This window comes from Micromys minutus (genome assembly GCF_963924665.1).
Source record: "Micromys minutus genome assembly, chromosome: 6".
NCBI lineage: Eukaryota > Metazoa > Chordata > Mammalia > Rodentia > Muridae > Micromys > Micromys minutus.
Window position 1 is genome coordinate 33179919 of NC_137975.1, and position 15468 is coordinate 33195386.

A 15468-nucleotide genomic window follows, 5' to 3' on the forward strand; every position below is an offset into this window, starting at 1 on the left:
GAGGTAAAAGGGGGCTACCAAGATGAAGGGAGAAAAGGGAGAGAATAACAGGAAGGAAGTGAAGGTCAGGAAGTGTCTGCCATGTATTTAGGCTGTGATATAACAGGTATAGTTGGGAGGTAAACCAAAGGAACACTGAAATTTATGGTAATTGCGGGTCCCTGTCACCTATGGGTGACATCACTACATGGTTGGATTTTTGAAGTGATCTGCAACTAATGGTAATGCTCACCCTCCCATTTTTATCATAAAGAGAAGAAAAAATGGGGCAGGGGAAGCTGATGGTGAAAGAGAATTGGGGCCAGGTCTCTCTTAGACTGCTTCCTGCTGTATTTTGGAGAATCATCAATTTCAGGGACATAGCTGACTTTCACCATTGGGGTCAAACTGGTAAAGTTTGCATCAGGTTCCTCTGTGGATAGTGGCTGGTAATCCTGAAACAGGAACTGATTAACAGTTTGGTTATAAATCATTAGACTCTGAGGATGTCCAGTTTTGTCCACTGTTGTGTTTTTCAGTAACTATCATACTGCGATCCAGTCAGCATCTTGAAGCTGTGTTTGTATCTTATGAGATCTTGTGGGGCCAACTATTAAAGGCTTTGAGAGATTTTGACAAGACTGAGGGCTATATCAATTGGTTACATCTGAATAGAAAACACTTTAAGTCACTGGCAGTAGCAAAAATCCTTTTCAAGACAGGATAGAAATGAAAATTTTAAGTAACCTCAACAAGTTGTGTAAATAGAGAAAAACACATTTTGCATTATCAGAGAAACATGGGACCCAGGCTGGTGGGGTGAAGCTGGAAGCCCTCAGTAGGGCTTCCAGATGCAGACCCACGCTGCCTGCCCCAAGGGAAGCACCCAAAGTAGATTGTTCTTGCTGCTGCAGGTGGTCCAAACAGAACTGCAATAAAAGAAGGCAGTGATGATGGGGCAGAAAGGGGTGGGCACGGCCAAAGCTGAGAGAGAGAGAGAGGGAGAGAGATTGAGAGAGAGAGAGAGAGAGAGAGAGAGAGAGAGAGAGAGAGAGAGAGAGAGAGAGAGAGAGGAGGGAGGGAGGGAGGAAGGGAGGGAGGGAGGGAGGGAGAGAGAGAGATAGAGAGAGAGAGAGGGAGGGAGGGAGGGAGGGAGGGAGGGAGGGAGGGAGGGAGGGGGAGGGAGGGAGGGAGGGGAGAGAGACAGAGAGAGACAGACAGAGAGAGAGAGAGAGGGAGAGAGAGAGAGAGAGGGAGGGAGGGAGGGATGGAGGGGGAGGGAGGAAGGGAGGGAGGGGAGAGAGACAGAGAGAGACAGACAGACAGAGAGAGAGAGAGAGAGTCACTCATATGGAAAAGTAAGTCTCATAAACAGAGTCCCAGGCAGGACACAAGCAACAGGGGCCAGACCCACTTTCACATGGTGGACCAGAAGCTTCATTGGAATCAGCAGCAATGAGAGAGGAGAGGGAAGCCTACACCATGACTAGCCATATGTGGAGCTGTTAGATAGTGATAGCTTCGTTGTCATGTAGATACTGGTTTATGCTTTTTGTGAATTAGACCAAGACATCCCAGTAAGTAAGAACAAGTTGGGGAAGACAGACCCATGAGTAAAAATAGGTTTATTACCTGCCCCTATCAGTGTCCTGGAGGCCATCATCAATAACCAGAAAAATTCTATCACAGGCAAGACCACCAGGTCGGCACACGGTGGGCTGAGGCTATGCTTGGAGCCGGTGCCCCTGAGCATACAGACAGCAGTTTATCCAGGGACAGCCTGGGATTCTCAGCAGTGAGAAAGAAACTGCCTCAAAAGGAGAGAAGAAAATCTCACCCAAGGGAAAATGTCCTAGAAGGAAGGTCAGTGAAAAGGCTGAATGCCTCCATCCCTTAGGATAGGACAGGAGTAGCTCCTAGCTCTAAAACTCTTCCCTCGGACGATGCAGAATGTGTGTACTATATTGAGAACAAATGTCAGTAAACCTCCTCTCATGAGCCTTAATCGAGATTCACTTAATAAAGGACAAGGCCAGGTACAGGTTGTGTCATTGGCTCTATGAGAAAGTCAATCACTTTTGAAATGGCAATAGGCACCAAATTCATTATAATGAGAGGTTTTATTTTTTTCTTTAAAATTGTCAGACATTTTCTCTTCAATAACGAAAGCCTACATGTCTATTTTTATCATGAGTCATGTAGAATAAAAATGCCAATGATATTTTGAATCCCAATGCTTATATTGTAAGGGCTATGTACATTATGTTAATTATTCCCACTGAGAAGTCATACAAAACATCATACATTTAAAAGGGAACGTTTTAAATATTCTAAAATAGTCTATTAGCTGGCGGTAAATATGACTTGATCACCAAGTTATACTTTTATATGAGGAACTGATTTATGAGCTGAGGACCAGAATAGCAAGCCTCCATTTCTTGCTTTTGACTTCTGTAGCAATTCATTGCGTGATTAAAAATATTCACTGTGAATGTTTTAAGCTTCACATTATGCAACTGAATACTGAATGAACATGTTTTTAAGAGAGCAAAGTGGACGCTTAACTAAATATATTTGCTTTACATTAGAGGTCACTCAGGAATGTGGTCATCAGTATCGCCGAACTCATGGTTTCTCAGCCTGGGAAGGAGCAATCAGCTACCTAAATTCCCCCATGTGGTTTTACTTTACTACGGTAGACTTCCTCTGCTGTTCCAAACTGCTGTGTTGTGATTTTTATACAGCAGAAACAGCTGCTGTGCTCACTGATGGGAAATGGAAGAAGTGAGTCAACAGCTTGCATCAGTATATTAAATATTATGGAAACATTTCAAAGAAAAGATTGAGCCTGTAGCATAAATTAATATTTCAGATGGTGATATCTCAAAGGAGACTCTATAGAAGGCTCTTTCAGATATTATAATTCCTAAAAGAATAAGAGGGAAAGTTACTTACTTTAATCACTTATATTGTGCATCTTCTCAGAATATACAGCTTTTTAGTTTAAAAATACAAATTTTTGGTATTTAAAATCTGAAAAAATTATAAATTAGTATTGTTTGTCAATATTTAGAATAGTATGTCCTCATACATAGTTCTTCCAGTTGTAATAAGCAAAATTAATTTTAAGATCATAGATATACAATAATATAATAAACTATCTTAAAAATAAAGTTTGGGCATAAATATAAATTTAAGAAGATTATGAAATTATTAAAGACAATTCTCTAATAATTCTATACCATTTATTCTAATACTCAAACATGCAGATATAAATCCATCAGAGAAGACTAAAGCAAGCAGGGCATTAATGGTGCATGCCTTAATCCCAGCATTCTGGAGGCTACAGTAGGTATAACTATGTCAGACAGAGGTTAGCCTGGTCGACAAAAGGAGTTCTAGTAGAGTAAATAGGCTGTTAACATGAAGAAATTCCATCTCAAATCATGCAAACAAACAGAAACAAACAAACACAATACTATAATAAACAGATTTAATAACACGTTAGGCCACTCTTGAAGTAGTTATAGTAATTCCATCATTACATAAAATGCCATGAAACATTAGGAAATGTGGCTAGAAGTTATAATTAATATTTTTAACATGATAAAACTAATGAAAATGTAAGCTTACTGCCAAATTTACAATAATCTGTATAAATACAAATTTGTGGCAGACATATGTAATCATCAGTACAGTAGAAAAGCAAAATTAAAAAAAAAAAAACCAAAAAAAAAAAAAACCCACAAACAAACCAAAAAAAAAAAAAAAAAAAAAAAAAAAAAAAAAAAAAAAAAAAAAAAAAAAAGGGACATTTGCTGCCCAGGTTTATGTCAAGAAACAGGGAGCAAAGAGAATGTATTTTTGAACCATCAATATTTCCTATTTTATTCTGGTCTCACTTTTTCCTGCTAAAGATTTTTCTCACATTTGTAGAAATATGTGGCCTTCTTCTTTCAGAGATTTGTCAGCAAGACAAGTAAGAGCCAGAATAAAACTGTACAAGATATCAGAAATATGTAGTGTAATGGTTTTACTATGGAGTGAACATGCTTGGTCACTTCAACGAAGTAGACAGCTGAAAACCAGTATGCTGCAGCTAGCTAGATTCTCCAAAGTAAACACGTATCAACTTTCTTCTATAAAAGAGTGATACAATGATTACCTAAATGAAACAGTAGTTTACTCTTCCAAAGTATAGAAGATATTCTCTTTATTACTATATGATACCAATATCTAATGTCTGCACCAACTTTTTCTAAATCTAAACCCATGTCTTCAACATGTACTTAGTGCTTAGTGTGGTGTGAATAAGTATAAATGGTTTCATGCACAAGGTAAAAAAAACTCTGGTCCAACAGATTGATAAACTAAATTATACTGAATATGGGGGCATATATACTCTTCGATTTTTCTTGTATATTCTCTGCATTTACATTTCAGATATTACCCCTTTCCCAGAATTGTATCACCCCTCATCCAACCATTGCCTCCATGAAGGTGCTCCCTCTCCCAACCACTGTGTCCTACCTCAGCACCTTAGCGTTCCCCTACACTGGGAAAATGAGCCTTCAAAAGGTAGAAAATTATATTTCTTTGAGCATCTGACAACTTTTACAAAGAAGAGATACAGTTATTCTATTAATTATCTTAAACCTTGACAGCTATAGTTAAGCTTAAACTTAAACCAGCTATAGTTTATCACTAACTTTTATAATTTAAGATTTTATTCATTGTTTCTGCTATCTACCATTACTAGTTAAAGGCAACCATATAGAAAGCAGTGCATAAACATTAAAGAATGGTAACATGGAGACCTGAGGTTCTATTCCACGTTAAAGGATGTATGTTCTTATTAATTTGGCTACTTCAACTCAGGATTATTGTTGTTGTTAAATATATCTGAACATACGAAATTAAACTGCATATTTGAAACAAACACAAAGAAACCTAAATGATCTATAATGTACAAAGAGACTATTAGACATAAAAAGAATCTTCAGCTTTGTACCTTAGTCATTTCAACATATGTCAGAATTGAGATTTTAAAATATATGCCCTTGTGTGTGCTTGTATGTACGTACGTATGTATGTATGTATGTATGTATGTGTGTGTGTGGTTTTTTAACCAGTATAGGGATACATTTTTTGAACAAAACTACAGAGAATGAATTTAGAACCACCAAATTAATCATGTTTATTTTATCATTCCTAAACTCCTCCAAAAATACTGTCAAGGAATATGTGTTTGAGATGAGGCATGGTACAACACAGACACAGCCGGCTGAATAAGAAATGGATGCATGGCATAGGAGATAAATGGATGTATATGAAAATAAATGCAAGTGATCTGGAATGAGAGAATCTCTCTTGTCTCTAGGACACCTACAGTCAAAATGGGTGCTGCCCCTGCATAATAAACTAAAGTGCAAGGAACATATGTTTCTTTGAGAGTTCCAGGCAAACAGATGTTCCTTTACTGCTTAAAGAAATGATATTTATTTATTTATTTAATCATTTATTTATTACTAGTCTGAAGCAGTGACTTCAAGTCCATTCTAGTATGGCCTGGAATTCACTATATATTCTAGACTAGTCTTGAACTCTTTGCAACTTTCCTTACAAAAGCCCCAAAGTGATGAAATTGTTATAATAACAAATATTGTTTACCCCACCTGCTTCAGAAATTATACTGTAATTCAAAATTTAGTGGCATGGACTTCAATTATTTTATAATAATTAATCTCCTTCAACACAAAATTACAAGCCAAGAGCAACTTATGCCCACAGAAATAACTAACTTTAGACCATTGATTATTAGGTGAACTCATTTCAGTATAAAAAACAATGAAAAACCACTTGCAAAGAATAGTATATATTTAGCCAAATTCATCTGGACATATAATAAAAATGCCCCACATAGTTTAAACTATAAATTAGAAATATACAATGGTAGTAAGAACAAAAGGCTCACAAGAAGCAAAATGACTACCAAACCAATGGAAAAGATCTCTGTGTCATTATCTTCATTTTGTCTGTTTATATAGTAAATCACAAGCAATTGTGTAAAATTTTAATTCTTAAAGTGATAGCATATCTCAGTGTGACACAATCACATTCTTAATTTTTCATGTCTAGGATGACATAAATGTTGTAATGCTGTGTTTGGAAAATGATTGGAAGAAAATTAAATTTCATCTATGAATTCAATTCTATTATCTTTTCAAATATAGATTCCCTATCTCCATAATTCAGTTTAAAACGTTAAATGAGAGTTAAAAGAATAGCTATCAAACAAGAAATGTGAAAATCCAAAGTAGAAATTAATATAATCTAGAGGCAGAAAAGCACACATCATAAATGCAGATTGCTTTTAGCTTAAATGAAACCTATACACCAGGAATCAGCACTGAATTGTTCAAATGGAAAATGAACATTCTAAATGGCTATTGTTTTATCATTTACTTTTCTTTCTTTTAGGAAAGTATAATAAAACTATTTAGACTTCTATAGGACAGGTGACATTTAATAAAGGCATAATGACTAAGTTCTTCAGGGGCTGAGGTAGGAAGGCCAGATGTTTCTGTTTACAATAAATTACACAGGCACACATTGTCTTGAAGAAAAAAATAAATGAGTGAAACTTGTAAAAAGTACCTTTTACAGTATTGATTATAGTCAGATTCAAGATGTTCTACTCTTGGAGATTTCTTAAATTAAAAGTTACTTTTTTCAGAACAAATTTTTGTTTATCACTACCATGGAGAGCTCATTTCCTTTTTTCCTATGGGAACATTCATCATGGAAAACACTTATCAATCTGGGTATTATGTCACTTAATAATCACAGTGGTCTTCTCAACCTTCCTTGTTGCCATCTTTATTCTGCAGTAGAAAAAAACGAGTCTATAAAAACTATATCATTGCTCAAGGTCATAAGCTCACAAGAGTAAAGAATAGAAGTTTTAAATTGAACTGGAATACCATTATTTCACATGGTTGGGTTTAAAGTCAAAAGTCCTGTGGAAGACTGAAAGCCACCATCCTATCAATTTGAATTTGCTGTACCAAATGTATAGAAAGTATATACTTGCTGTACCACATGTCTGCTTATAAATAAGTTGTTCATTGAAAATTAGTAAAGTTTCTAATGAATGAGAAAAGAGTTCTATCAAAGAGAATTAACTCTCTCTCAGAATATAAATTTATCCAGTATTGTATTTAGCTCAAATGAAAAACAGGAAATGACAAAAACCATACATTTCTTGGTAATTACTATTTGTTTATAATTTTGAGGTATAATACAACTTACTTATAACATTTAACTTACATTTTAAATTGTACTATAAATAACCATTATTTTAGTAACTCAAACTCTTTTCATTTTCTGTGTTACAAAGTAGAAAAAAATCAATAAAAACATTTGTCATGATATAATTTTAGCTAATCAATGGTACAATATTAGTTTTGAGAAAAAATTCTTAAAATTAAGCCAAATAAATGTGCATGTTCATTTTAATCAACTACCTACAGGATAACAGTAATGAAATTTACTACAGTTATGAAGGCAAAGAACAGAGGCCCAATGAATGACCATTTTTAACCATAAGATAGGCTAGATTTTTTTCTGATCATATAAGTATAATCTATTAAAAAGGGTTACAAATTAACTAGAAGCCATTCTACCTAGGATATCAAGTTGAGGAACTCCTAACTGAAAATTCACAAATCTAGAGCCTTCAATAAGAAAGAAAGCTCAAATTTCAATATTAGGTTTAAACATCTATATGAAGGCTCCTCTGAGGTTATTTGTAACTATATCAATATTAGTTAATACTTAACATGTATCACCTTCTGGGTATTGTCACCCTTCTTTGTCATTATCTTTATTTTTCAGCAGGAGAAAATGAGACTCTGAAAATTTGGTGAAGGTCATGAACTCACAAGAATACCGAATAGAAATTTAAAATTGCACTGGTATGTGATTATAAAGTACTATATCAAAATGCAAGCTAAATATTTCAATAAAACAAACATTAATTACATATAAAAAGTTTGATTTTGTTATATCTTTTTAAAATTACATACTTTCTGTATTTTTATTTGAAATGTTATCCCTTTTCCCCATATGCTCTCATCACCCCTCCCCTCCACTTGTCTTTACAAAGTTGCACTGACTCCTAATCATCCTCTCCACCTCAGTGCCTTGGCATTCCCCTACATTGGAAAAATGTGCCCTAACTGGACCAAAGGTTTCATGTCAGACACTGCTGTTCTCTGCTACAGATGCAACTAGAGCCATGGGTCTCTTAATACTTGCTTGATGGTTGGTAATTTAGTCTATGAGAGCTGTGGAGGATTTGATTGGTCGAGATTTTTTTTTCCCATGAGACCACAAACCCCATCAGCTTCTTCATTCCCAGCACCCAACCCAGTACCCTCACTAGGGCCCCCTTACTTAGTCTGATTTTTAGCTGCAAGCATGTTCAGCTGCATGATTCTGGCAGAACCCCTGAGAGGCTGCACATGGTGTGAATCCCCAGGTGAGAAAGCCCCTGAAAGATCCCCTCTTCAATCCTTGCTATTCCACTATATCATGTACCTCCTCACATGTCTGTTTTGTTCTCCCTTCTAAGGAGGACTGAGGCTTCAACATTTTGTGTTTCCTTCTTTTTGAGCTTCCTAAGGTCTGTGGATCGTTTCTTGGGTATTCAGAGCTTTCTGGGGCTAGTATCCAATTATTAGTGACTGCATATTATGTGTGTTCTTTTGTGACTAAGTTACTTCACTCAGGATGGTGTTATCTATTTCCATCCATTTGCCTAGGAATTTTGTAAAGTCATTGTTTCTAATAGCTGAGTAAACTCCATTGTGTAAATGTACCACACTTTCTGTATCCACAACAGAAATCTCTGTTGAAAGACATCTGGGTTCTTTCCAGCTTCTGGCTTTTGTAAATATGGCTGCTATAAACATGGTAGAGCATGTGTCTTTATTATATGTTGGAGCATCTTTGGGGTATATACCCAGGAGAGAAAAAGTTTAGTCTTCAAGTAACTATTAGAAGATAAAGTGGAAAAAAGCTTAGAACTCATAGGCACAGAGAAAGATTTCCTGAACAGAACACCAATGGTTTATTCTCTAAGATCAAGAATAGACAAATGGGACCTCATGAAATTGCAAACTTTTGGTAAGGCTCAGGACACTGTCAAGAGGACAAAATGGCAACCAACAGATTGGGAAAATATCTTTACCAGTTCTACATGTGATAGAGAGCTAATATCCAATATATACAAAGGACTCAAGAAATTAGACTTCAGAGAAACAAATAATGTCATTAAAAAAGGGTACAGAGCTAAACATAGAATTCTCAACTGAATATACAAAATGGCCAAGAAGCACATAAAGAAAAGCTCAACATCCCTAGTCATCAGGGAAATGCAAATCAAAACAGCCCTGAGACACTACCTCACACCAGTCAGAATGGCTAAGATCAAAAACTCAGTTAACATCAGATGCTGATAAGGATGTAGAAAAAGAGGGACACTCCACCACTGGTGGTGTGGTTGTAAGCTGGTACAATCACTCAAAAAATCAGTCTTGTGTTTCCTCAGAAAATTGTTATTTCTTATTATTAAAAGATATTTTTTCTCACATAAAATATCATGATGAGGGTTTGCCTTTACTCCTTCTATTTCTCTCAACCTCTCTTACCATCCAGATCCACTCCCATTCTGTGTATCATTAAAAAATAAGCAGATATCTAACAGATTAATATAATACAATGCTATAGTATAAGATAAAAACTAAAACATTAGAATTGCACAAAACAAAGAAGAAGGAAGAGTCTTACAGAACCACTTTTTCCACTCAAGAATCCCATAAAAATGCCAAAGGAGAAGCTACAATACATACATATGAAAGTAACCTAGATTAAACCTGTGTAGGTTATGCACACGATGTGAGTTTATAAGTTTCGATCATATTGGTATAAGAGTGCTTGCTTTCTTGGTGTTCCCTATCTCCTCTAACTCTTAAGCACTTTCTGCCATATCTTCTTCAAGTTCCTTGAGTGCTGAGGAGAGGGATTTAATTGAGCTATCAAGTATAGGGCTGAGTGTTCCTAGTCTGTCCATCTATACATGTTTGACTAATGACTCTCTATCTGTCCCTACTTGCTATAGGTGGAAACTTCTCCAGTGAAAGTTTAGTATTGTTGTATGAATATATCAGAATATCAGTGAGTCATTTTACTTCTATTTTTAAAGACTGATAAATAGTTTTACCCCCATTTCTCTAGACTATATAATCTCAGCACTAAAGCAAGGTTGTTGAGGGGTTTCATCTCATATAGTGGGCCCTAAGTCAAATTAAACATTAATTTGTTACTACTCTAAGCTCTGTACCACAATTAACAAATATTGAAAGAGGAACACCATCGCAGATCAAAGATGTATGGCTAGTATGCTGTTTACATATCTATTTTGGTACTGTGCGGAGTACCTTTCTGTACAAAGAACATTAAAACACTGGATTGAAGTCTCTATGTAGGAATCACCTCAGTTCATTTTGTTTAACTGCTTGTGTAGATATTATTTTCAGTAATGGGACCTTGCTGTCTATTTGTAGAGAGCAACCTATTATCTTGGCAACAGCTTTTGTGGTTTAAGGATTTCCATGGGACTCAGCCAAAAGTTCAATTAGATATAATCCCTTACTAATATTTGACCCTTCATTTGGTGTTAAGACATTCTTAACAGGATCTACTTGTTTAGGAAATGAAGCCAGTACTCAATTAATAATAACTTTAGAAAAATAAAATGCTTCTGCAAAGAAAAACACTCAATGTAGTAAAAAGGAACTTTTGAGACTATGAGAGAATCTTGCATATGTGATAAAAGGTTAATATTTAAGATATATAGAAAAGTAAAACACCAAAGCATCAAAACCATTGATCCATAAAAATGAGATATTTGCAGAGAATTCTAAATAGAAGAAATAAAGATGTATAAGAAATTGCTCAAAGCATACATAGTTATTCATATTTAAATATAATACACATTCTTCCTAACTAAAAAAGGACTTCAAGGAACTGGCTCTTTATTTTCTGCTGACAATTTTAAATGTAAATGATAAAATAGAGTTTCCCTATGCCAGTGAAACAGCATCTCTACTAGATGCCAATGCAAAACAAAGAGAACGCTTAGAATATCTTGCCTCTTTTGCAACCATTGGCCAGCTACGTCTTAAGCTTTCTAGAATAATAAACATGTTATTTATCCCCTATAATTTAATGATAATATCCCATTTTCTAGGGAGCCAAAAATGAATCATATAATATAAAGAAACCATGATGGTAAAGACTTAGAAGCCTAATTTCTACTAGGTGGCTTCCATATTCCTGAAAAAAATGCTACACATGCTGTCTTTGGGGAAAAGTAACCACCAATTGTATCCATATAAGAATGCACCCTGCAAGCTATAATAATGACTGGCCACTGGTGCAATACCAGCATGAATATCAAAGCAATACACAACCTCTATTGTTAATTGCACTTAAGTATAGTTCCATAAAATGAAGGCAATACTGGCATCATTATCAGGCCAAGAACTTTTGGCTAGATGAATCATACGCACTAGTAAAAATTCCCACTACAATTATGCAGTAAACAGACATAGTTTTAAAGAGACTCCTATTGGCTAGATTAACACATATTTCAAACTACATTCGAAAAGCTTCTGTTTACAGTAGATGGTGTTTAATATATGGATTCAGACATGGTCGAAAACCAAAAACCTAAACAATGGAAAATTTTCAGTCCAAATAGGATCACATATACTGAGGACATTTGTCTGCGCAAATCTCAGGGATCTTTGCTGAGAAAGAGACTGCCAAAGCCTGAGGTGGTGGATAACTAAAGAACAAAGCATTTTCTACCTGATCCTGTCCAATATTTCCCTCCCAGATCCCCACTCCCTCCACTTTCTGTGATCCTCCTGTTCCCCTTCTATGCAGGACTGAAGCAACCAAATTCAGGTACTGGGAGGAACAGGACAAAGTCACAGAATGTCAGTCTTGTTCACTATAAATGTATACCTTATATAAATTAAACTTTAACTGTCTGCAAATTTAAAAATAGCACTTTTGGATTTAATTTTTAATTAATTTATTTACTTTTGATTTGACTGACTTTATTTTAAAATAAACAAAAATAAATGTACAGATTTTAATGTATTTTTGCACAAAACTATATGAATAAATTTTTGTGAGTACTTGATTTTTTAAAGGTTTTATAGTATACATTGAAATTTTACTAGTTACAATGAGCATAAAGTATATGTAAAACAAAACATTCTGAGTGAGATAACCCAGTCACAAAAGAACAGACATAATATGCAGTCACTGATAATGGGATGCTAACCCTAGAGGCTCCCACTGCTCGAGAAACAACTCACAGACTGTATGAAGTCCAAGCAAGAACACATTGACAAATTCCGGGTTGTACCCTGTATTACATGTACTGTCTGCTCATTGTAAAAAAAAAAAAAAAAAAAAAAAAAATCTTTACACACCAAGAAAACTTTGACTATTTCCAGGTTGCATCTTGTTTTACATGTACTTTATGCTCATTGTTACTGGTGGGATCTTTGTCACATTATCAAACCTTTAAAAAAAAAGAAAAAAAAAAACAAGTACTGACAAAAATGTATTGTATAATTTTATGCAAAAATGCTTAAAATCTGTACATTTATCTTTGTTTTTTAAAATAAAGTTGTTCAATTAAAAATAAGATTAAACATAATGGTTTTTAAATACCAAAAATTGCCACAAGGTCACCTTCTTAGCTCTTGAGTTATAAGTGATTTAAGGTCTAGGTGTACCCCACTCTGAGAGGGTGCTATACACTTAATTTTTAAATTTTGTTTATTATTCCTTCATTAACTACTGAAACTCATATGGTTCATGTCTACAGTTAGGTCATTTTTTTCTTTTCTCTTTTCAATGACACCACATCATTCTATCCATGATGTCAACATGTCACAAATCACTAGGAATTTGTTTGCATCTCATCTTGTATATTATACCTAATGTACGTAGAAAACAATGTTTAAGAAATTCACTAAAATTGATCTATAGCAATGTCTCCCTAAAATAATGATAAAGAACTATAAAGAATATTTTCATGTTTCCCTTATAAAAATTAACCCCAAATGGAATGTTAAAGTGTAGTTTTAGAAATAATATACTATTTTAATTTTCTTTACAGACCTTTCACATTAGCATACAAATACCAGCTTGTATAGGAAGGAAGAAACATAATCTCATATTGTTCCCACCATCAGATGCTATAATATAATGGCATAAAAAAGTCCAAGACTACTTCTCCAAATACAATACACAGAAATTTCTAAATTTCTGTTACATTTTTACCCCCAAATATGTAACTTTCTGTCCTGTACAATGAAAAGGTAAATACCATCTCTTTTCCAAGAACAGTTCCCTGGGAAAATAGACTGTCATTTAATCATAGCCACAATGTATCATAAGCACAAAAATGGCTCTCCAAGGATCCCAAGGGCATCCTCTAAAAGGGGAGCACAGTGACTGCAGACTCACTGTGATGAGGTTACTTCACTACTTAAGGAAAGCACGTGGGAATAAAATTTCAAGATTGGATTATCGTCATAGAGCCTCAATACCACTCTTAATTTCCTTCAGTGCTTCCATCTCCAGAAGAAAGGAGTCTATTTATCCTTTCTGAACTACAGTTTCTCCCACCATTTTGAACAATGGCATTTCTCTGTCACTCAGACACAGAAACTGATGTCTTTTTGTTCCCATTCTCTGCCTTACAGTGTTCTCACTACAAAATTTACAGAGATTCTTTAAATGGTCCCAAGTCATTTTTTGTCTATCAGATTTTTTCCATTCACATTAAGGGATCACAAAAAGCTGGCCATGCTACAAGAAGCAGCAAAGAAAAACAGTGAATTCTCAGATACTAAAATACTAAATCTGAAATAGTGGAAAAAAACACAGGGAGAGATTAAGAGTCTTTTCTTTTTTCATCCAAGAACAGAAGATAGCATGGGTGCATATTTATTAACAAGAATGGTGGTTAATAGTCATCAACATTTAGAATAACACTGGGCAGAATCATCCTATGTTAGATTTGCACAGATATGTCACTCAAATCCAGTCTTAACTGAGCATATAGTTATCTGAGTAAATCAGAGACGATATGGCTTTCGGTTTAGCTAATGGAAAGGTAGTGATACTCTCACAATCTTAAGAATGATAGAAATTGAATGACACCTCTAACATCTGAGTAACTATTTTATAGGGAAGTCACCTGACCTTAATTTCTATACTATCTCTTGAAGAAAGAGCAGAGCATGTTACTATAATGACGTAGGTTTAACTTAACAAATGAAACTACATTATTTAAAAAACTAAAATGGATAGATATTATATTTCTGGTAATTCCCCAGCCCTACCTTCAGGAAGACCCTTGCTAGCTTCCATAACAGTCTTGAGAAAACAGCAGAATAAGAATATCACTAATATCTGTAATGTAGGGTTTCTATCTTACTATAATTGCCTTAACTTCACTTGACAAAAAAGTCTACATGGAACCTAATATCTAGATTAAACCTCAAAAGAACCACAAAGATAACTATGCAAGCCATTTCACTACTTAGGCAAGGAGGTCTGTCTGTTCTAGTTCATTCAATATGAATAACAAGAAAAATAAATGCAAAATCCACAAACACAAGTTCTAAATCAAGAATTTACAGCTACATAATCTGTGTGTGTGTGTGTGTGTGTGTGTGTGTGTGTGTGTGTGTGTGTGTGTGTGTGCATGTGCGTGTGCATGTGCATATGTGTGTTTAGACCAGAAATTGACCTTAATGTTAGGTTTCTCCACTATTGTCCTATGTTTTTTTTTTGTGAGGCTGAAACTCTTACTAGTCCAGATATCACCAGTTGTCAATAGCAATCTCTGAGCACTTCTCTGACAGGGTCCTCTGCTCAATGTTATAATTTCTGGTGACCACATTGGGTGTTTTACAGAAGTGCTGAGATTTTACCTCAGCCTCCATATTCTATTTTGAAATAAACTGTACTAGCTATTAAAAACAGTAAAAAAGGTAATGCTATAATGTATTTAATCTTTTCTGAATGTTTTTATTGTGCTTCCTGAATCCAACTATGTAGAAAGATAAAAGAATTGATTACTATAAATATACTCTCCTTAAAATGCTTTTATGTAGCTATAACTACAGAAAACTGAATTATTTGCATTTGATATTAAAAATAAACACAGTATGAAACCAAGATGCAGCTCAGCAAAATTGGCATAGCATCAAACCACACCCTCATTATCTTTGTTTTGTAAACACAGGGGAAACATATTACTCTTCTCAGTCTTAAACAGAGAAGCATCTCCCTGAAATGTATGGAGATAAATCCAAAGAACTTTTACTT